Raw genomic sequence first — 6,000 nt, forward strand, 5'->3', positions numbered from 1 at the left:
GTGATAGAATCGGAGGGACAAGAGGGGGAGGTGTTGCATTACTTGTCAGAGAAAATATTACAGCAGTGCTCTGGCAGGATAGATTAGAGGGCTTGTCTAGGGAAGCTATTTGGGTGGAATTGAGGAATGGGAAAAGTGTAGTAACACTTATAGAGGTGTATTATAGACCACATAATGGGGAGCGAGAATTGGAGGAGCAAATTTGCAAGGAGATAGCAGATATTTGTAGTAAGCACAGAGTTGTGATTGTGGGAGATTTTAATTTTCAACACATAGACTGGGAAGCCCATATTGTAAAAGGGATGGATGGTTTGGAGTTTGTAAAATGTGTGCAGGATAGTTTTTTGCAGCACTACATAGAGGAACCAACTAGAGAAGGTGCAACGTTGGATCTTCTGTTAGGGAATGAAATAGGTCAGGTGACGGAGGTATGTGATGGGGAGCACTTCGGGTCCAGTGATCACAATGCCATTAGTTTCAATATAATTATGGAGAAGGATAGGACTGGACCCAGGGTTGAGATTTTTGATTGGAGAAAGGCTAACTTTGAGGAGATGCAAAAGGATTTAAAAGAAGTGGATTGGGACAACTTGTTTTATGGGAAGGATGCAATGGAGAAATGGAGGGTCATTTAAAGGTGAAATTTTGAGGGTACAGAATCTTTATGTTCCTGTTAGGTTGAAAGGAAAGGTTAAAAGTTTGAGAGGTCCATGGTTTTCAAGGGATATTGGAAACTTGGTTCGGAAAAAGAGAGATATCTACAATAAATGTAGGCAGCTTGGAGTAAATGAGGTGCTCGAGGAATATAAAGAATGTAAGAAGAATCTTAAGAAAGAAATTAGAAAAACTAAAAGAAGATACAAGGTTGCTTTGGCAAGTAAGGTGAAAATAAATCCGAAGGGTTTCTATAGTTATATTAGTAGCAAAAGGGTAGTGAGGGATAAAATTGGTCCCTTAGAGAATCAGAGTGGACAGCTATGTGTGGAGCCAAAAGAGATGGGGGAGATTTTGAACAATTTCTTTTCTTCGGTTTTCACTAAGGAGAAGGATATTGAATTGTGTAAGATAAGGGAAATGAGTAGGGAAGTTATGGAAACTATGACGATTAAAGAGGAGGAAGTACTGGTGCTTTTAAGGAATATAAAGGTGGATAAATCACCAGATCCTGACAGGATATTCCCTAGGACCTTGAAGGAGGTTAGTGTAGAAATAGCAGGGGCTCTGACAGAAATATTTCAAATGTCATTAGAAACGGGGATGGTGCCGAAGGATTGGCGTATTGCTCATGTGGTTCCATTGTTTAAAAAGGATTCTAAGTGTAAACCTAGCAATTATAGGCCTGTCAGTTTGACGTCAGTGGTGGGTAAATTAATGGAAAGTATTCTTAGAGATGGTATATATAATTATCTGGATAGACAGGGTCTGATTAGGAACAGTCAACATGGATTTGTGCGTGGAAGGTCGTATGACAAATCTTATTGAGTTTTTTTAAGAGGTTACTAGGAAAGTTGACAAGGGTAAAGCAGTGGATGCTGTCTATATGGACTTCAGTAAGGCCTCTGACAAGGTTCCGCATGGAAGGTTAGTTAGGAAGGTTCAATCATTAGGTATTAAAATTGAAGTAGTAAAATGGATTCGCCAGTGGCTGGATGGGAGATGCCAGAGAGTAGTGGTGGATAACTGTTTGTCAGGTTGGAGGTCGGTGACTAGTGGTGTGCCTCAGGGATCTGTACTGGGTCCAGTATTGTTTGTCGTATACATTAATAATCTGGATGATGGGGTGGTAAATTGGATTAGTAAGTATGCAGATGATACTAAGGTAGGTGACGTTGTGGATAATGACAGACAGACAGACATACTTTATTGATCCCGAGGGAAATTGGGTTTCGTTACAGCCGCACCATCCAAGAATAGTGAAGAAATATAGCAATATAAAACCATAAATAATTAAATAATAATAAGTTGATCATGCCAAGTGGAAATAAGTCCAGGACCAGCCTATTGGCTCAGGGTGTCTGACACTCCAAGGGAGGAGTTGTAAAGTTTGATGGCCACAGGTAGGAATGACTTCCTATGATGCTCAGTGTTAATGAAGTAGGTTTTCAAAGTTTGCAGAGAGATTTAGGCCAGTTAGAAGAGTGGGCTGAACGATGGCAGATGGAGTTTAATGCTGGTAAGTGTGAGGTGCTACATTTTGGTAGGAATAATCCAAATAAGACATACATTGTAAATGGTAGGGCATTGAGGAATACAGTAGAACAGAGTGATCTAGGAATAATGGTGCATAGTTCCCTGAAGGTGGAATCTCATGTGGATAGGGTGGTGAAGAAAGCTTTTGGTATGTTGGCCTTTATAAATCAGAGCATTGAGTATAGGAGTTGGGATGTAATGTTAAAATTGTACAAGGCATTGGTAAGGCCGAATTTGGAGTATTGCGTACAGTTCTGGTCACCGAATTATAGGAAAAATGTCAACAAAATAGAGAGAGTACAGAGAGGATTTACTAGAATGTTATCTGGGTTTCAACACCTAAGTTACAGGGAAAGATTGAACAAGTTAGGTCTTTATTCATTGGAGCGTAGAAGGTTGAGGGGGGACTTGATAGAGGTATTTAAAATTATGAGGGGGGATAGATAGAGTTGACGTGGATAGGCTTTTTCCATTGAGAGTAGGGGAGATTCAAACAAGAGAACATGAGTTGAGAGTTAGAGGGCAAAAGGTTAAGGGTAACACAAGGAGGAATTTCTTTACTCAGAGAGTGGTAGCTGTGTGGAACGAGCTTCCAGTAGAAGTGGTAGAGGCAGGTTTGGTATTGTCATTTAAAGTAAAATTGGATAGGTATATGGACAGGAAAGGAATGGAGGGTTATGGGCTGAGTGCGGGTCAGTGGGACTAGGTGAGAGTAAGCGTACTGCACGAGCTAGAAGGGCCGAGATGGCCTGTTTCCGAGCTGTAATTGTTATATGGTTATAAAGGCAAACCACTGCTGTGACCTGCTGAGTACACGATTTCTCAATATGTCAGAGCAGCATGGAGGGAAATCGTCTGCCAACTGGAAATTCCAGATACGATCTAACGACGACGACAAATGGCGTAAGGAGAGATACCTTTAAAGAATATGTAAAACTTTTGAGTTTATGGGAGAAGGGGGTAAAACAAGATGGGAAGGATTTATTTTGACATGACTTAGAATTGGGTATACTGTGCTTAATTATTCCTTTTATCTTATTGGAAAACATCATCTGGGTTGTTTAGGTTTTGTCAACTAGAAATAGTTGAATGTATATTATTACAATGTGAAGCATATGAGATTGAAAGAAATCAAATGCAGGCTTCATTATAATCTTTGGGGGTTGATAGTTTTCATTTTAAAGCTTTAACTTATGGGAGTGACTGTAATTCAATTCATAGTACAGTATTGTCTTTCACTACTTACAATCTATAGGGTTTTGGGGGGTAATTTAGCTGGAAAAAAGAAGTAGCAAGGGTTTTTCCCCTAATTCTCTGCAACACACTCTAGTACAGCTGGTGACAATAATGCAACTTTAAGTTGAAATACTAACCACCATTAAAATTCAGAAGAAGAGGGAGGAGATGTAGAATACATTAAATCACATAGTCATGCATTACAACATTGATGTGCAAAAGAGCATCTCTGAATACACAACACTTCAAACCTGAAAGTGGATGGGCTGCAGCAGCGGAAGATGAAGAACATACACTCAGTGGCCACGTTAATTACAGGAGGTACCTAATAAAGTGGCCACTGAGCTTATACTAGAAGCACAGCTGTGCCACCTTGAGCACTGAATCCATTCAGCTCCTTATCCCCAAGATTACGTAATGAACACTGGCAGATCAACGGAAGTGCATCTAAGGTAAATTTCCTGGGATGATGCAGTTGCCCAACGGGGAAGTTTAAAAGAATGCATCAATTATCAACCGAAATGGACGATTCCCTTTTCCCTCCAGATGCTGCTTGACCTGCTGAGTCCTCCAGCAGACTGTCTGTTGCTCCAGATTCCAGCACCTGTGGTTTCTTGTGTCTCTATTTGTATGTGCTTAGAACGCTAAAGTTCCTGGGCACCAGAATAAGCTTCAAGCTTGCTTAAGCATTAAGTAAGGACTTCAAGGCATTGTTATTATTATTTGGTTAAAGAGAAACAAATTTTGAGTAACATATTGGATCGTGTCTGAACTAATATATTAAACCTTTATCTTTTCTGATGCAAAGGGAGTGTAGTCATCCATAAATTAAAACATTTGCTAATAATCAGAATCGGGTTTAATATCTCCGGTATATGTCGTGAAATTTGTTGTGACAGCAGTACAATGCAATACATAATAGAGAAAAAACTGGATTACAGTAAATATATTAGTTAAATTAAATAAGTAGTGCAAAAAATAGAAATAAAAAGAGTAGTAGGATAGAGTCCATGGGTTCAATGTCATTCAAAAATCAGATGGCAGAGGGGAAGAACCTGTTCCTGAATTGTGCAGTGTGTGCCTTCAGGCTTCTGTACTTCCTCCCTGACAGTAGCAATGGTAACAGGACATGTCCTGGGGAGTAGGGGTCCTTAATGTTGGTTGTCTCTTGTTGAAAATGTAATACAGTTATTCTACAAACACACAAATCAAAATATATTCCTTTTCTCAGGATAGCAATTGGCAGTAAAATCCAACAGGACATCACATTGGATTGAGCTAAACTGGCAGGAAAATATCCTGCACAGAATGATGTAAGCACATGCATCTGAAGCTGTGTGTTACCTGGTTACAGAGCAAGCTCAACTCTAGCTTTATTTTCCTATTCGCCAGCCACTCTTAGTTTGTGTGCTTCAACTTCATTGCATTTACTGAAATTGTCTTGGTGGTAAAAGGAATAATAATGCAACTTTCATTAGATGTTTCCAATCTATACTGTCTGCAGGATTTTGTGCTTTGTCCTGGATTTCTGGAATATTGTGAAATGAGGCAGCACACATTCCGAGGAGTATGATGATTATTTCATAACTGCAGTTCTAAGCTATGACTAACTCCACAGCCAGTTAGTAGAGCACAGAGAATGCGAAATTTCTAAAGCTGCAAATTCCTCTGAATTCGTACATGCATCATATTGATAGTGTATAACAATGCTCCAAAGTGATTATCAGGATGATAAGTGATGTCTGAAGTTTGATCAAATGTGCAGCTTTTAAGAAATTCCATAAAGCAGAAGAACATGAGAGAGGAAAAGAGGTATTGATAGGAATTCCATAGGTTAGGACCCCAGCAACTGAAGCTGTGGAATTCCCTCTCAATCTCTCTGTTATTAGCAATGGTGGGGTAATGGAAACTGGGAATTCCTGTCTCAGCAAGGACCTGAACCCATTGCAATTTGCCTATCATCACAGTAGGTCAACAGCAGATGCAATCTCAATGGCTCTCCACACAGCTTTAGACCACCTAGACAACACAATCACCTACGTCAGGATGCTGTTCATCAACTATAGCTCAACATTTAATGTCATCATTCTCACAATCCTGATTGAGAAATTGCAGAACCTGGGCCTCTGTACCTCCCTCTGCAATTGGATCCTCGACTTCCTAACTGGAAGACCACAGTCTGTGCGGATTGGTGGTAACACATCCACTTCACTGATGATCAACACTGGCGCACCTCTGGGGTGTGTGCTTAGCACACTGCTCTACTCTCTATATACAGGTGGCTGTGTCGCTAGGCATTGCTCAAATACCATCTACAAATTTGCTGACGATACAACCATTGTTGGTAGAATCTCAGGTGGTGACAAGTGGGCATATGGGAGTGAGATATGCCAACGAGTGGACTGGTGCCACAGCAACAACCTGGCACTCAACATCAGTAAGGCGAAAGAGCTGATTGTGGACTTCAGGAAGGGTAAGATGAAGAAACACATACCAATCCTCACAGAGGGATCAGAAGTGGAGAGAGTGAGCAGCTTCAAGTTCCTGGGTGTCAAGATCTCTGAGGATCTAATC

This window comes from Hemitrygon akajei, chromosome 6 (assembly GCF_048418815.1).
Source record: "Hemitrygon akajei chromosome 6, sHemAka1.3, whole genome shotgun sequence".
Taxonomy (NCBI): domain Eukaryota; kingdom Metazoa; phylum Chordata; class Chondrichthyes; order Myliobatiformes; family Dasyatidae; genus Hemitrygon; species Hemitrygon akajei.